General features: G+C 44.7%; 1 protein-coding gene across 9 annotated transcripts in view; it reads left to right on the top strand.

Annotated features, from left to right (window-relative positions):
* ST6GAL1 (ST6 beta-galactoside alpha-2,6-sialyltransferase 1) overlaps window positions 1-16,748 on the top strand; it is a 159,194-nt gene that overhangs the window by 30,973 nt on the left and 111,473 nt on the right. For 4 of the 9 annotated variants that reach the window (XM_049880664.1, XM_049880561.1, XM_049880553.1 and 1 more), the window contains exon 2: window positions 5,416-5,552. The exons of 1 other annotated variant lie outside the window; for it this stretch is intronic. The gene's annotated coding sequence lies outside the window, so the exon portion shown is untranslated. Of the gene's footprint in view, window positions 1-1,710; window positions 1,801-5,415; window positions 5,553-16,748 lie in introns of all 9 variants that reach the window. 4 more of the 9 variants (XM_049880589.1, XM_049880580.1, XM_049880599.1 and 1 more) reach the window with 2 other exon arrangements.

Genomic DNA, 16,748 nt, shown 5'->3' with positions numbered 1-16,748 from the left:
GTTGCCTTCGAGTCGATTCCGGCTCATAACAATCCTATAGGACAGAGTAGAACTGCCCCAAAGGGTTTCCAAGGAGTGGCTGGTAGATTTAAACTGCCAACCTTTTGGTTAGCAGCTGAGCTCTTAACTACGGCACCACCAGGGCTCCTGTAAGTCGGTAAATAGAAAAGTCTTTTATATTTCTTTACAGTTTATACCACCTTGTTATTCTTTATTACGTTTCTGCCAAGTACAGCCTACACATTAGCAATCTACACTGTCCCATCCAGTAGCCTCCTCTGTCAAAAACCCCACCACAAACTTCAGAAGGAAGTTTAAAAAAAAAAAAAAAGGCTTCTGAGTAGCCACATTGGATGCCCAAAGCCCCCACACCTGCCCCAATGCATACACGGCATCATAGACAGCCCCTGTGTGACCCACTGAGTCCTGTTAGACTGCAGGGAGCCAGAGCCACCTGGGACCCCAGAGCTGATTTAAACCAACCTCTTCAGAGACTGAGGCCTGTTTTTACTCTTCTTACCTCGCTCTAAGGAACCTGGTTATCTGCTGCTCCAGCCCATGGTGCCAGGCCTCTCGGCTCAGGCCCCTAATTTGCATATATTTGCATGTGTTGAACCAAGCTGGTTACTCCTACTATCCTGATTTCCCTACCCTTTCAAGGTTGCTGTAGCCTCAGGGTCCAGGAGAGCTTGTTGCAAGTGGGGCAGGTTTGTTTCCAAGGAACAGAGACCCACCCAAGCTAACTCAACCAAAGAAGAGGCTTATCGAAGAGATTTAGGCAACGTGCAGAGGAGTGAAAGACAGAGCACACAGATGTGCCTCATAGCTGCTAGAAAGTCACCAAACATCTGCCCTCACTGTTGCTGTGTGGGTTCCCGCCTGCCTCTCATGGGGCCTCTGCCTGTTCTCCTCTATGTAGACCAGCTTCCTCTCCTTCCCCAGGGCCCCCTGCAGCCCCATGATTTGATCTTGTGCTTGGTGTTCACTTATCATGGTGCTGACACCACCTGTCCTTTAAGCTCTGTCTTACAGCTAACTGTAGTCTTTTTTTTAATAGTTGCATTTTTGAAAGAGAATCTGATTCGTCCAGCCACTTATTTATAATGATTATCTTTTGTGTGTGTGTGTTTTAAGTGAAAGTTTACCAATCAAGCCAGTCTCTTATACAAAAATTTGTATACACCTTGCTATGTACTCCTAGTTGCTCTCCCCCTAATGAGACAGCACACTCCTCCCCACCCTGTATTCCTCATGTCCATTCAGCCAGCCTCTGTCCCCTTCTGCCTTCTCGTCTCACTTCCAGACAGGAACGGCTCATGTGTCTACTAGAGCCAAGAAGCTTACTCCTCACCACTATCATTTTCTATCTCACAGTCCAGTCCAATCCCTGTGTGAAGAGTTGGCTTTCAGAATGGTTCCAGCCTTGGGCTAACAGAAGGTCTGGGGACCATGACCTCCGGGATCAATCTAGTCTCAGTCAGACCATTAAGTCTGGTCTTTTTATGAGAATTTGAGTTCTGCATCCCACTGTTCACCTATTCCATCAGGGATTCTCTGTCGTGTTCCCTGTCAGGGCAGCCATTGGTTGTAGCTAGGCACCCTCTAGTTCTTCTGGTCTCAGGCTGATGTAGTCTCTGACTTATGTGGCACTGTCTCTTGGGCTCATAATTACCCAGTGTCTTTGGTGTTCTTCATTCTCCTTTGCTCCAGGTGGGTTGAGATCAACTGATGCATCTTAGATGGCTGCTTGCTAGATGCCACTCACCAAAGTGCAGTCCCTTATTTATGGATGAGTTGCCCGTAAGTCAAAGTCGCGTCCATCAGGGTCGGCCCAAGTGTATGAGTGGGTGGGGTAGGGTCAAGGTAGGCAAGTTGAATGACTTGCCTGTTTTGGTAATACTGGAGGTCTACAAGCCATTTCAAAAGGCCTTAAAAAGCACTAATAAAAACCCAGATCCCTGGGTGGCACAAAGGCAGCCTGCTTCTGCAAAGCTTACAACCAAGAAAGCCCTATGGGACAATCTACTCTGTCACATGGGGTCACTATGAGTTGAAAACTTGATGGCAGTATCAAAAACAATAACTAACCTAAAGGTTGGTGGTTCAAATCCACCCAACAGCACTGTGGAAGAAAGGCTTGGTGATCTGCTTCCATAAAGATTATAGCCAAGAAAACCCTATGGAGCAGTTCTACTCTGTAACACATAGGTCACCATGAGCGGAATCAACTTGATGGCAATGGGTTTGGTTTTTAGTTTAATGAAAACCCACATTCCCTTGTTAAGTCTGCACATTGCTCTGGTTGGAGTGCAGGCTGCATAGGGGCGAGTGGGCAAGGGGCTGGTCGGCTAGGTAATGGTGTGAGACTTGGGTCCCCAGGGTCTTGGACTGGGTTACAGAATCACAGAAATCCATTAAGCCTGTGAAGGCAGGTGATGATAAATGGTGAATTATCCATCTCTGACGGATAGTTTAGCCTGGAGTAAAATGAAGGGCATGGCAGGTGGCTAGAGAGAGATGGAGGGGGAGGTCTTTCTTCCTGTCAAGAAGTGCGGAGTACTTTGCTCCTGTTCTCTAAGAAAGGCTCCTGATTGGCAGGCTCCCAGCTGGTCGCCATGTGAGCTGGGTTTGCATATAGAGATCTTTCCCTGTGGCCCACTCTCCCCACAGTGATCCTGGCTCCTGGGGTTCCCTTGGCATTAGTTACAGACAGCAGCAAAGTGCCCAGGTGCTGCAAGCAATTTTTCCCCATCTCACCTCCTGCCTTTGTTGTTTGCCCTGTTCTGCCCTGAATCTTTGTGAGGCCTTGACATTTCCATCCTCTCAAATGGCTCACTTAAGGTTCAGTTTCATCTGGTGTTAGTTCCTATCAACATTCACCTTCTCTTGAAGGTCTCTTTGGTTTCTCTTTTTGTCTCAGCATCCCTTTATCGTGGATACTGTCCTTGTGTATCTTCTATTCCGTTTTATCCTTCGGTTTCTCACTTTTTTCTCCTTGCCGATTCTTACTCAGGCACTCCCTCCCCCAAGCCTTGATTGAAAAAACAAAACCAGTTGCCTTCGAGTTGATTCTAACTAATGGTGACCCCATGTGTGTCAGAGTAGAACTGTGCTTCATAGAGTTTCCAATGGCTGATTTTTCTGGAGCAGATCACCAGCTGTGTCTTCTGAGCAGGGCTGGATTACCTAATGAACAAAGTCCCAATTGTGCCTTCCCACCAATCTGCAGTGCACAGCTTCACCTGTCTCCCACCACAGCAAAGACGTGATGAAACCCGTGTGAAATTGCTCACCACGGATTATCAAGTAAATACAATTAAGCCCGTGGTGCCTAGGTTGCTCAGTGCAAGCTGGTACTTACTCTGCTTACTGGTTAATCCGCCCCTGCTTCCAGGGTGCGTCTGGGTGGACTCAAACCTCCATCCTTTTGGTTAACAGCCAAGCTCCTTAACTGTTTGTACCACCCAGGGACTCCAAGTCTTGATTAGGGAAGCTCATTTTAGCATCATGGATCTTAACTTAGACATGGGCTGAGCTGAGAGTGAGCATGAAAAATGTAAAATCATATTCCTTGAACTCCAAATGTATTTCCACTAGAAACCATACTCGTAGTGAGTTGCTGGGGGAAAGAGGGGCTTGAGAGGAAGGGGCACATTGCTGGGGGGAGTTTACATGGTACCATAGACCTAGAGGCAGAATGCCAAGACTGTTCTAAAGCCTGAGAATTCCGTATACTCTTTGACCTAGGAATTCCACATCTAAGACTGAGTCTTAAGGAAATAATTAAAGATTTAGTTACAAGCGCTATTTGTAATTAGCCAAAAACTTGGAAAAGACTTAAATGTCCAGAAGTTGGGGGCTGGGTACCATTTAGAGTTCCGCCATACAGGGGCATATTATGTAGGCATTAAAATGATGCTGCAAAATATCACTAAATGACAAGGGAAGATGCTCCTGATGCATCGTAAAGCTACGATTCTGATGTGTAGCAACCCTACAGGACAGAGTAGAACCGCCCCCATAGGGTTTCCTAGGCTGTAATCTTTACAGGAGCAGATTGCCAAGTCTTTCTCCTGTGGAACTGCTGGTGGGTTCGAATCACCAACGTTGCAGTTAGCAGCTGAGCACTTAACTATTTCGCCACCAGGGCTAGTCTAGATGGCACACAACGATCTTTACGGAGCCGACTGCCACATCTTTCTTGTGTGGAGCGGCTGATGGGTTCAAACTGCTGACCCTTTATTTAACAGCTGAGCGCTTAACCACTGTACCACCAGGGCTCCTTAAACCATAACTAACTTGATTATATCTTTGTAAAAAGTATGCATAACAAAAAACCCAGTAAGGGTGTGTTATCTGTAGTTATCTTTGGGTGGAGAAAGAACGAGTAACTTTTTCCACTTAATTACATTTTCTAAAATTTCTAGAATTAAATATAAATTCCTTTGGCACTAGAAAAAACAAAAATTAATTTAAAAACAAATGATATCTACCTAAACAGCTATCATAACACATGGTTTGAAAATTTAGGCTCAGTTAAAAATGTCCCCAAAATAAATTAAAAATTGAATTCACATCTTAACAGCATAAACAATATAAAACCCCATTGCTGTCGAGTCAAATTCCGACTCACAGCGACCCTATGGAACAGAGTAGAACTGCCCCGTAGGGTTTTCAAGGCTGTAAATCTTTATGGAAGCAGATTGCCACATCTTTCTCCCACAGAGCTGCTAGTGGGTTCAAACCAAACTGATCTTTCGGTTAGCAGCCGAACTACTGTGCCACCTTACCATTCTATGAACAATATACTATAGGCCAAAGGGGAAATGTGAACAAGTTTGATGTGTTTGTTAATTGACATCAGTCGGCTGCAAGCCAATCACTGATGTAAACAAAAGACTTGGGGCTGAAACTGGAGTTTTCTTACCCTTGCTTTTCTAACCAGTAGTGGGAAACCCTGGTGGCGAAGTGGTTAAGAGCTACGGCTGCTAACCAAAAGGTCAGCAGTTCAAATCCACCAGGCACTCCTTGGAAACTCTATGGAGCAGTTCTACTCTGTCTTATAGGGTTGCTGTGAATTGGAATCGACTCGACAGCAATGGGTTTTTTTGTGTGTTTTTTAATAGCAAGTAGTAAGGATTCAGTGACTGCGGTAGAGTTTGCTTTGCTTAGTCTGCAACTCACTCTGAAATTGCTTGCTGCCAGGACTGGGTCTGGGTGAACAGATGGCTGGTTTGGGCTTTGGGAGGGAGGCAGATTCCTTCAGGTAAAGGTTGCTGTTCTGGCAGGGTCTGTGCTCTAGTTGGAGTGGCTAGGGCTAGGAGTGGGAGGAGCAAGTGTACCTACCCTCTCCGGTGTATTAACAAATGTGCCTTGGGTGCTCAGTCTCTCCTTTGTACCCCTCCCCCGCCCCAGGTAGGAGTAGACCCAGTTGTGCAGAGTGCACTGAGCGCCCAGAGAGAAGCAGTGAATACCATGGAGCCCAGCTGAAATGAACTGGCCCCTGGAGCCTGTCCCAAGCCTTGGTGCCAGGTCTCCATCCCAGCGCTGAGGTAAGACCCCTTGAATCCCAGCTTGGGGACAGAGAGGGCAGAGTGCCCTCTTTGTGGGATGGTGGAAACGTCCTCCTATAGTTTTGAAATCTCTGTGCACTCAAGGGAACAGCGTTCAGGAAAAAAAAACGGGTGGTTGTTTCGGGTTCATTCAAACCATCTTCTTGGACCTCAGCCAACTGGGTGGCAAGGTCAGTTGGTGGCCAAATGAGGTTTTACAAAAAAAAAATTTTTGTGTGTGAAAATATACTGAGCAAACAATTTTTACATGTACTGTTCATTGACAATGGTTACTGTATTGGATTGAATTATGTCCCCCCAAAAGTGTGTATATCAACTTGGTTAGGCCATGATTCCCAGTATTCTGTGGTTGTCCTCCATTTTGTGATTGCAATTTTATGTTAGAGAGGATTAGGATGGGATTGTAACACACTCTTACCAGGTCACATTCCTGATCCAATGTAAAGGGAGTTCCCCTGGGGTGTGGCCTGCACCACCTTTTCTCTCTCAAAAGATAAAAGGAAAGGGAAGCAAGCAGAGAGGGGGGACCTCATACCACCAAGAAAGCAGTGCTGGGAGCGGAGTGCATCCTTTGGACCTGGGGTCCCTGCGCGGAGAAGTTCCTAGTCTGGGGGAAGATTGATGAGAAAGCCGACAGAGAGAGACAGCCTTGCCCTGGAGCTGACACCCTGAATTTGGACTTTTAGCCTACTTTACTGTGAAGAAATAAATTTCTCTTTGTTAAAGCCATCCACCTGTGGTATTTCTGTTATAACAACACTGGATAACGAAGACATTTACAAACTTCGCATTGTGTCACCATTCTCACTATCTCTACCCATATTGTTTTACCACCATTAACTTAGGCTCTCTGCCTCTTAGAGTTCTCATCTGTGCTTTAGAGTTACTGTTGTCCATTTGATCTCATATAGATAATTGTTTAAAGGAGCATAGTGCTCACAGCAATTATTCTTTATTAAATGAGGTTCATGGGATAGTTTTGGTTCAAGGCTTAAAAGTTGTTTCCAGGCAATAGATTCGAGGTTTCCTCCAGTCTCAATATATCCAGTAAGTCTGAATTCCAATAAAAATTTGACATTCTGTTCCATGTTTTTCTCTACTTTTGAACAAGCTCCATCTATTGGGTCCTTGATCAAAACATTCAGAAACGGTAATTGGGCACCATCCATTTCTTCTGGTCTCCTAGTCTTTATACTGTGGACTTCCAGAAGAACGAACAAGTCTGTCTTGGAAGAAATACAGCCAGAGTGCTCTGTGGAAGCAAGGATGGTGAGACTTTATCTCACGTACTTTGGACATGTTATGAGGAGGGACCAGTCCCTGGAGAAAGACATCATGCTTGGTAAAGCAGGGAGTCAGGGAAAAAGCGGAAGACCCTCAATAAGTTGGGTTGACACAGTGGCTTTAAGAATGGGCTCAAGCATAACAACGATTGTGAGGATGGCTCAGGACTGGGCAGTGTTCACTTCTGTTGTACATAGAGTCACTATGAATTGGAACTGACTTGATGGCACCTAACAACAATATGGCAAAGGAGGGAGAAGTGTTCATGGAGACAATTAGACTTGTAGTCCATTTCTTTCTCTGATTCCTGTGTTTCCATTTTCCCAAAGAAGGTTTTCATGCTTTAGAGCAGACCTTTTGGAATCTTGTCAGGGAATTGTATTTTCTCAGTTGCTGGTGAAATTTGAACTCCAGAGGGAATGAATTTAGCCTCCAGGTAAGACTGTGCCAGATGTAGGTGAATACTTAGGTTCATTTGCTCTATTCTGCAAGGGAATTTGAGCTCTTATGAAATACACACACACACACACACACACACACACACACACACACACTCTCTCTCTCTCTCCCCCCAAACACAAGGAAGACAGAAATTATGCAGGGAGGTCATTGCAAAACAACCCACCAAGTTCACTAAAAGATTTTAATTACCTAGATCTTTTCTGATTATAGAAGTCATATGTGCTCATAGGACATTTGGAAAAATACTCATGTGGGAGAAAATAAAACATGCCTGAAATCCTGCCCCTGTTAGCAATCTTTCAGGTAGTTTTCTATTAAGGTTACTTTTTAAGCTTTCACAGAATGTTGATTCCCCTGCATGGAGGTAGAGAAGTGAGGCCAAAAGAAAACTCAATTACGAGTCAGGAGAACTTGGCCCTAGTGAGGAGACTTTCGAGAGTTAATTTTTATACATTCAGGAATTTTGTGAACCGGTTGTTAAAAAACTGTTGGCAGCTTGAAATCAGCCATGGTGAGATAATTTACACCATAGTAATTGGCAGACACTGTAAAAGAGGGCTTTTTTGTTTTTGAGAGCTGGTTTACCAGCACACTGCTGGTACAGTGCTTGTCCTACCACCGACAGGCTGTGAGGTATTAGACAGGTCAGTTAGGTATCTCTCCATTTCCTCAGCTGTGAACAGTAGGTGCTTAGTAAACATTAGTTGAATCACTAAATCAGAGTGAAATTTCTGTCTTTACTATCTCCTGAGATAGTTGTGAGGGTTCCCTAAGACAGTGAAAATGAAAATGTTTTGCACTGCACACGGTAAGGCTTCTTGTCATGCAAGGAGGAGGCTTCATGGATCCAGGTAAACCTTTGATTTGTTGGAAGAGAGACACTGGTTGGCATCCCCCCCTTTGGCTCTTTCTTGCTCCTTGAGGAGTCTGTGAATAAATCACACCCTTTCATAAAGGCAGATGAAAACCTTCCATTTTTACTGCCTGACATCTGGGGCACATTTCCTTCCTGGAAAAGTCAAAAAGTTCCAAAAAGTGTGAAAAGAAAGCCCCAGTGCAGCTAGATGTGAGAGCCAGGACTGAAACCAGAGCTTTTGACTCATAATCTCTAATGAGACAGGGAGCGCTTCCTGCCAAATATGAAATTTAAACAAAAGCCTCTTTCTTCAAAGTCCTGCTGTTGCCCGGATTAAAGCTAATAAAATAGCATAATGGGATCCCTGCCTCTGCCCTCCACTTTCTGAATCTCTTGCTTCCCTCTCCCTACCCTCATCTTGTGTCCTGGAGGAGGGGGTAGGGAGAAGTCAGCAGGGCTTCCAGCAGGTCCCTTCAGGTTCAAATCCCTGATAAGAACATGCATTTCTAACAGGCAGTGCTAATCCTGCTGGTCAGGGACCAAACCACTAACCAAAACCAAACCAAACCCACTGCCGTGGAGGTGATTCCGGCTCACAGCGACCCTCTAGGACAGAGTAGAACTGCCCCATAGGGCTTCCAAGGAGCAGCTGGTGGATTTGAACTGCTGACCTTTTGGTTAGCAGCTGAGATCTTAACCGCTGCCCCACCAGGGCTCCACTAATAGAGCAGTGGTTCTCAAAATTTAGCATGTGTAAGAATCAGCTGGGGATCTTGTTAAAATGTAGATTCTGATTCAGTCTATTTGGAATGGAAATGCAGACTCAGCAGGTTTTCTAACCTGAAGGGTTCAAAGCCCTGGAGGTGGGGCATCAGTTAAGTACCCGTTTATCTCTAAAACAGATAAAACCAAAAAAACCAAACCCAGTGCCGTGGAGTCGATTCCGACTCATAGCGACCCTGTAGGACAGAGTAGAACTGCCCCATAGAGCTTCCAAGGAGCACCTGGTGAATTTGAACTGCCGAGCCTTTGGTTAGCAGCCATAGCACTTAACCACTACACCACCAGGGTTTCCTCTAAAACAGATAGGCTCATAAAATTACAAAGGTGGAAAGGACCATAGGAACTTTTTCTATTTTAAGAAGCCAGGTCACACAGCTGGTGATTATCAGTGCTTGAGGCGCAGGTATAAGACCTTGGGGACTGGGATGGGGCCTGGGTGGGGCTGGAATACTGCTCATGAGGCACCTTGATCTGTGAATCCTTGCATATAGCTGGAAACCCTGGTGGTGTAGTGGTTAAGAGCTACGGCTGCTAACCAAAAGGTCAGCATTTTGAATTTACAGGCACCCTTGGAAACTCTATGGGGCAGTTCTACCCTGTCCTATAGGGTCGCTATGAGTTGGGGTCCACTCGACAGCAATGGGTTGGCCGGGGACATAGATGATGGTCTCCAGGTGCCAGCCCTGTTCTGCCCTTCCCAGCCCCTCGCCTATTGCTGCTGCCGGATCCCAACGCACCTCTTGGAATTAAGTCCCCTTCCTCACCAGGGACTTGGTTTTCCAAGTCAGTGAACCACAAAGTGTACAGAAGATCTTATTCGGAGAACCTGGAGGTATTTCTATGAGGAAGGGAGGGGTGTTTGTTGATCTTGATTGTTCCAGGCACTGTATGTTGTGCTCTGTCTGCATTACCTCATTTAATTTGCAACAGCCAACAAAGTGGGTAGTTTTATCCCCGTGGTGCAGATGAGGAAATAGTCTCAAAGAGAGAAAGAAACTTGTTCAAGATTTCACAGCTCCCTGGCAGTGGAAATTTGAACTAAGCCTGTCTGGCCTCCCCAGCTTCTCAAAGGTGTTTTCAGCAGGTACTTGCCCATACGGGAGCTCCCAAATCCAGTTCTTACAAGCTGAGTTCTCTCCTTGGGGAACATCATTCTTCTCTGAAGCCACACAATAGCTGCAACCCAAAGTGCTGGGATCTTTACAGAATGCTGTACTGTTTCTTTCAAATTGAAAGGGCTCTTCCTTTTAGAGGAAATAGCCTCAGGGCTGGAAGAATGCATAGAACCTGTTAGTGTGGTCATCCCTCATTCAACAAAGGGGTCATTTGATTTCTCAGAAGGTGAGGTGCAATGCTGGTCAGTTTCAGGTTCCCCTGCTGAGTGTAAACAGGAACCTTCTCAGCCCCCAGACCGCTGGAGCGCTTTCCAGGAGAAAACAGTGAGATGGGTAGGTTTGCATAAGAGATGATTCCTCCGCTATCTTAGCTATCTTTATCTTTATCTAGTCCCATATAGAGCTACTAAAAACCTACTGCGTTGCCCAGCCTGCTTGGGCAAGAGCTTCTGGCCCAGCCTTGGGAATGCAAGTTTGACAAAAGACAGGTAGGGGCTTCTCTCTACAAGAGCGCAGTGTTCTCTTTTTCATGCATCCTGTAACTGCTTATTTCCAGCTTTTCCTTCAAGAATTGTAAAGGGAGAAATTATGTCTCAAATTGCTCTGTGTGTCCGGGGTTTCCAGATCCCTCAAAACAGAATTTTAGGGGCTCTTATCTGTTAACTAGGGAACAGAGTAGCTAGTGGGTGAGGCAAGGTCTTTGGAAGATCCTTATAGAGAGGTGGGGGCCACAGGGAGGTGATGGAGTGGCAGAGGGAGCAGTTTGGGTGGGTACAGCTAAGTGGGTGTCAGGTGTGTGTGTATGCCTGGGGTGCTGAGTGTACAATTTCATAGAGAATCAAGAATCCTTTTTGTCTGTCACACTTGATCTACTTCAGAAGAGAGAAAGGTCAGTTTAGCAGGTGTAAAGATGGCTTGATGGCAGCACTGACCTCCCTGTCTGACTTCATGAGGGGAAGGCAGGAGAATCCTTATCAGCAACAGCCCAAAGCGGCTTCTTACAAGGTAGAGGTCAGAGGAGCCTCCACCCTCCGCCATCTTTACCAGCTCTAACACCAACCAGCCATCCGTCCCTCCCACAGCATTCTCTGCTTCTCTGCTGGGTTCAGGAATTCATTGCAAAGGCTACACAGGACTCACAGACAATACTCATGATTATGGGATTTATTAGGGAAGTAACAGGTTACAATTCAGGATCAGGAATGACTCAGGTATCCTTCAGAGTAGAACAACTTCTGGACTGTTCCCACAGGGAAGTCTCTCCCTGACCTTCGACTCCTTGGGCCACTTGGGTCACCCCAGCTCCTGCCCTGCTCCGGCAAGTGTTACAAAGCTCTTTAACTTGACTGATAAGTGCTTGGAGGCACCCCACTCTGCCAGTAAGCCTCGGCCCGAAGGCGCTCAGCTCTCTTGCTCCGTGGTCGGCAAGCCTAGGTCTGCTGACAAGTGCCTGGAGCCACCCCAGGAAGCTTCCTGCCCAAAGGTGCTCAGCTTTCTCGCTCTGTGGGCCGGGATGCTTACTGCACCGTCTCCTGCTGGTCTGGTTCTTCTGCCTCTGCTGCCGCCATTTCTTGCTGCTGCTTCTCACTGTCTCTCACCATCTCCTGTGTGACAGCTCTGTCTGTCTCCTGGGTCTAGGAGGTTCTTAGCACAGGGATCCCAGGTTCAAAGGACACACTCCATTCCTGGCTCTTCTTTCTCGGTGATAGTGAGGCCGTTTCTTTCCGCCTCTGGGATGGCTCATTTTAAGCCTAGTGGGATGAAAAAACTGACCAATGCCCTTGTTAGAGCTCCATATAGCTTATTTGCATGGTCTAACCCCCATAAGAGTGCCATGTACCTTATTTGCATTATTAGCAAGCTGTCCAATTCGCTTGGTGGGCAACAGGCACCTTTATTGGCATAGTCCTATCCAATCATTTGGTGGGAGTTACAAGATCATGGCTAGAAAGGCCATATAGAAGTCACCCATTGCACTGCAGTAGAGCACTCAGAAAATGTGAATTAGGACTGGATGGGTTCCTTGGAGGACTTTGTTAATCCGAGGAAAGGAAGGGCCTTGTTTACAGCAGAAGTAGAACTGGAGTCTGTGCTTCTGACTGGTCCTCCCCACCAAACCACTCTGGCTTCAGAGGGAACAATGTTCTCAGGAGTAGGCACAGCCCATTTCCTGCCTTGGCCTGTCTGGTCTAGTACCTGTTATGAGCTGGGTTTGGCTGATGGAGGAATTTGTGGCAATGGCAGGTCAGGAGAGAGAAGGTGCCAATTTAGTGATGCCAGAGGGCCTCTGCAGTGCCAGCCCTTCAGTCTCTGTCTTACGGATCCTTCCTAAAGGTCTTGCTCAGGTCAGGGAGCTATCACCTGTGGCTTCAGGCTGGAAACTTGCCCTTGAGGGAAGGCATCACAATGGAGAGAAAAGTGCCCCAGCTTTAGAGACATTTGACCTGGGTTTGAGTCTTGGCCTGATCATAGCTGCATCTTTCTGGTCTTCCTCATCTGTAAAATATGCTGAATTATATCTACCTTGCATGAAGATTAATAATTATTTATGTAAAGTTTTCCCCACAAAGTTGATACCTACTTTTTTTTTTTAATTTTTATTGTGCTTTAAGTGAAAGTTTACAAATCAAGTTGGACTCTCATACAAAAATTTATAAACACCTTGCTATATACTCCTAATTGCTGTCCCCCTAATAAGACAGCACACTCCTTCCCTCCACTCTCTCTTTTTTGTGTCCTTTCAGCCAGCTTCTGACCCTCTCTACCCTCTCATCTCCCCTTCAGACAGGAGATGCCAACATACTCTCATGTGTCTACTTGATCCAAGAAGCTCATTCTTCACCAGTATCATTGTCTATCCCATAGTCCAGTCCAATTCCTGTCTGAAGAGTTAGCTTTAGGAATGGTTGCTGTCTTGGGCTAACAGAAGGTCTGGGGACCATGACCTCCGGGAACAATCTAGTCTTAGTCGGACCATTAAGTCTGGTCCTTTTATGAGAATTTGGGGTTTGTATCCCACTGCTCTCCTGCTCCCTCAGGGGTTCTTTGTTGTGTTCCCTGTCTGGGCAGTCATCGGTTGTAGCTGGGCACCATCTAGTCCTTCTGGTCTCAGGCTGATGTAGTCTCTGGTTTCTGTGGCCCTTTCTGTCTCTTGGGCTCATAATTACCCTGAGTCTTTGGTGTTCTTCATTCTCCTTTGCTCCATGTGGGTTGAGACCAACTGATGCATCTTAGATGGCCACTTGCTAGCATTTAAGACCCCAGATGCTGCTCTCCAAAGTGGGATGCAAAATGTTTTCTTAAAAGATTTTATTATGGCAGTTGACTTAGATGCCCCTGAAACCATGGTCCCCAAACCCCTGCCCCTGCTATGCTGGCCTTCAAAGCATTCAGTTTATTCAGGAAACTCCTTTGCTTTTGGTTTAGTTCAGTTGTGCTTTTGGTTTAGTTCAGTTGTGCTGACCTCTCCTGTATTATGTGTTGTCTTTCCCTTCAACTAAAATCGTTTTTATCTACTATCTAATTAGTGAAAGCCCCCTCCCTCCCTCCCTCCCTCACTTCCCCCTCTCATAACCATCAAAGAATATTCTCTTCTCTGTTTAAACTATTTCTCGAGTTCTTATAATAATGGTCTTATACAGTATTTGTCCTTTTGCAGATGACTAATTTCATTTTTTTTTTAATTTCACTCAGCATAATGCCTTCCAGATGCCTATCTTTTTTTTTTTTTTATTGAGAGATAAATGACATACAACAAACTGTACATATTTAAAGTATACAATCTGAGCTTTGACATGTTGTTGTTAGGTGCTGTCCAGTTGGTTCTAACTCATAGTGACCCTATGTACAACAGAATGAAACACCGCCTGGTCCGGTGCCATCCTCACAATGGTTGTTATGCTTGAGCCCATTGTTGTAGCCACTGTGTCAATCCATCTCTCCATCTCATTGAGGGTCTTCCTCTTTTTCATTGACACTCTACTTTACCAAGCATTATATACTTCTCCAGGAACTGGTCCCTCCTGATAACACATCCAAAGTATGTGAGACGAAGTCTCACCATCCTCACTTCTGAGGAGCATTCTGGCTGTACTTGTTTGAAGACAGATTTGTTTGTTCTTCTGGCAGTCCATGGCATATTCAATATTTTTTTTTGCCAACACCCATATTTCAAAGGTGTCAATTCTTCGACAGTCTTCCTTATTCATTGTCTAGTTGCATATGAGGCAGTTGAAAATACCATGGTTTGGCTCAGGTGCACCTTAGTCCTCAAGTGACATCTTTGCCTTTTAATACTTTAAAGAGGTCTTTTACAGCAGATATACTCAATGCAACACGTTTGATTTCTTGACTGCTATTTCCATGGGCATTGATTGTGGATCCAAGTAAAATGAAATCCTTGACAACTTCAGTTTTTCTCCATTTATCATGATGTTGTTATTGCTTCAATTGTGAGGATTTTTGTTTTCTTTATGTTGACATGTAATCCCTACTAAAGGCTGTAGTCTTTGATCTTCATTAGTAAGTACTTCAAGTCCTCTTCACGTTAAGAAAGGAAGGTTGTATCATCTACATATTGCAGGTTGTTAATGAGTCTTCCTCCAATCCTGACACCATGTTCTTCTTCATATAGTCCAGCTTCTCAGATTATTTTCTCAGCATACAGATTGAATAAGTATGGTGAAAAATATGACCCTGATGCACACCTTTCCTCATTTTCAACCATGCAATATCCCCTTGTTCTGTTTGAATGACTGACTATTGGTCTGTGTACAGGTTCCTCATGAGCACAGTTAAGAGTTCTAGAATTCTCATCCTTTGAAATATTATCCATAATTTGTTATGAGCCACACAGTCAAATACCTTTGCATAGTCAATAAAACACAGATAAACATCTTTCTGGTATTCTCTGCTTTAAGCCAAGATCCATCTGTCATCAGCAGTGCTATCCCTCATTCTACATTCTCTTCTGAATCCAGCTTGAACTTCTGGCAGTTACCTATTGATGTACTGCTGCAACCACTTTTGAATAATCTTCAGCAAAATCTTCCTTGTGTGTGATATAATTGATATTCTTCGATAATTTACACATTCTGTTGGCGCACCTTTCTTTGGAATGGGCGCAAATATGGACGTCTTCCAGTCAGTTGGCCAGGTAGCTGTCTTCCAGATTTCTTGACATGGACAAGTGAGTACCTCCAGTGCTGCATTTTTTTGTTGAAACATCACAGTTGGTATTTTGTCAGTTCCTGGGGCCTTGTTTTTCATCAATGCTTTCAGTGCAGGTTGGACTTCTTCCTTCAGTACTGTCGGTTCTTGATCATGTGCCACCTCCTGAAATGGGCAAATGTCATTGACCAATTCTTTTTGGTACAATGACTCTGTGTATTCATTCCATCTTCTTTTGATGTGTCCTGCATCGTTAAATATTTTCCCCGTAGAATCCTTTAATATTTCAACTCAAGGCCTGAATTTTTTCTTCAGTTCTTTCAGTTTGAGAAATGCCGAGCATGTTCTTCCCTTTTGGTTTTCTAGCTCCAGGTCTTGGCACATTTTATTATACTACTTTGTCCTCTCGAGCTGCCCTTGGAAATCTCCTTTGACACATACGTACATATACACACACTCATGAAACTGTTCCCACAATTAAGTTAATGGATACAATCATCACCCCCGAAAGTTCCTTCCTGTGCTTTTGTAATTCCTCCCTCCCGCCTCTTTCCATACTCTGTTCCCCATCTCCAGGCAATCATGAATCTGCTCTCTGTTGCTAGATTAGTTTGCATTTTTCAGAACTTTATGTAAATAGAATCATACAGCATGTACTCTTCATTCATTCAGCCTAATTACTTTGATACTTATTCTTGTGCTTATTAGTAGTTTATTCTTTTATTGCTAAGTAGCATTCCATTGTATGGGCATGCCACAATTTGTTTATTCATTCACCAGTTGAGAGCCATTTGGATTGTTTCTAGTTTTCGAGTATTAAAGCCACTATAAGCGTTCGTGAACCAGTCTTTGCAGGGACATATGCTTCCATTTTCCTTAGATAAATATCTAATTGTAGAATGGCTGGATCTTTTGGAAGGTGTATGTTTTAACTTTTGAAGAAGTTGCCTAACTGTTTTCTAGAGTTAGGCAACTTCTTCAAAAGTTAAAACATACACCTTCCAAAAGATCCAGCCATTTTGCACTGTCACCAACTAGATATGAGTTGTGGAAAACCTAAATAGTGTAGCGGAATTTTTTTTTTTTTTGTGAGTAGTTATGATTTGAAATGGGCGGTGTCAAAACCAAAGTATTCAGAAAAGTGCACTGAAAGTGGATTAGATAGGTTGTTAATTTCTAAAGGGCTGGCATCAAAGCACAAGCAGGGTTTCAGAGCTGGTTGGTTACAGGGTCACTAAGGACATACCAAACATCCTAAAATAGCCTCCAGCCAGGCTTCTCAAAGCTAGCTGCACTTAGATAATTTTCCAAAGAACCCAGTGCCTAAGGCAAAATGCTCTCTGCTAAGCTGCTAACTATGCTATTGTTTGACTTGAAGGTGACTTTAGGGAACCAGTTCCTTTAAGGCTCAACATTCAAAAGGATACCTAAGGGCAAATGGCCTGGGTGGTTTACTTGAATTCCAGGAACCCAGAAATCTAGATTCCAGGAGAATTAAAATGGCTC

The sequence above is a fragment of the Elephas maximus genome, chromosome 1 (genome assembly GCF_024166365.1).
Source record: "Elephas maximus indicus isolate mEleMax1 chromosome 1, mEleMax1 primary haplotype, whole genome shotgun sequence".
Taxonomy (NCBI): domain Eukaryota; kingdom Metazoa; phylum Chordata; class Mammalia; order Proboscidea; family Elephantidae; genus Elephas; species Elephas maximus.
This window is presented reverse-complemented; position numbering and strand designations above follow the sequence as displayed.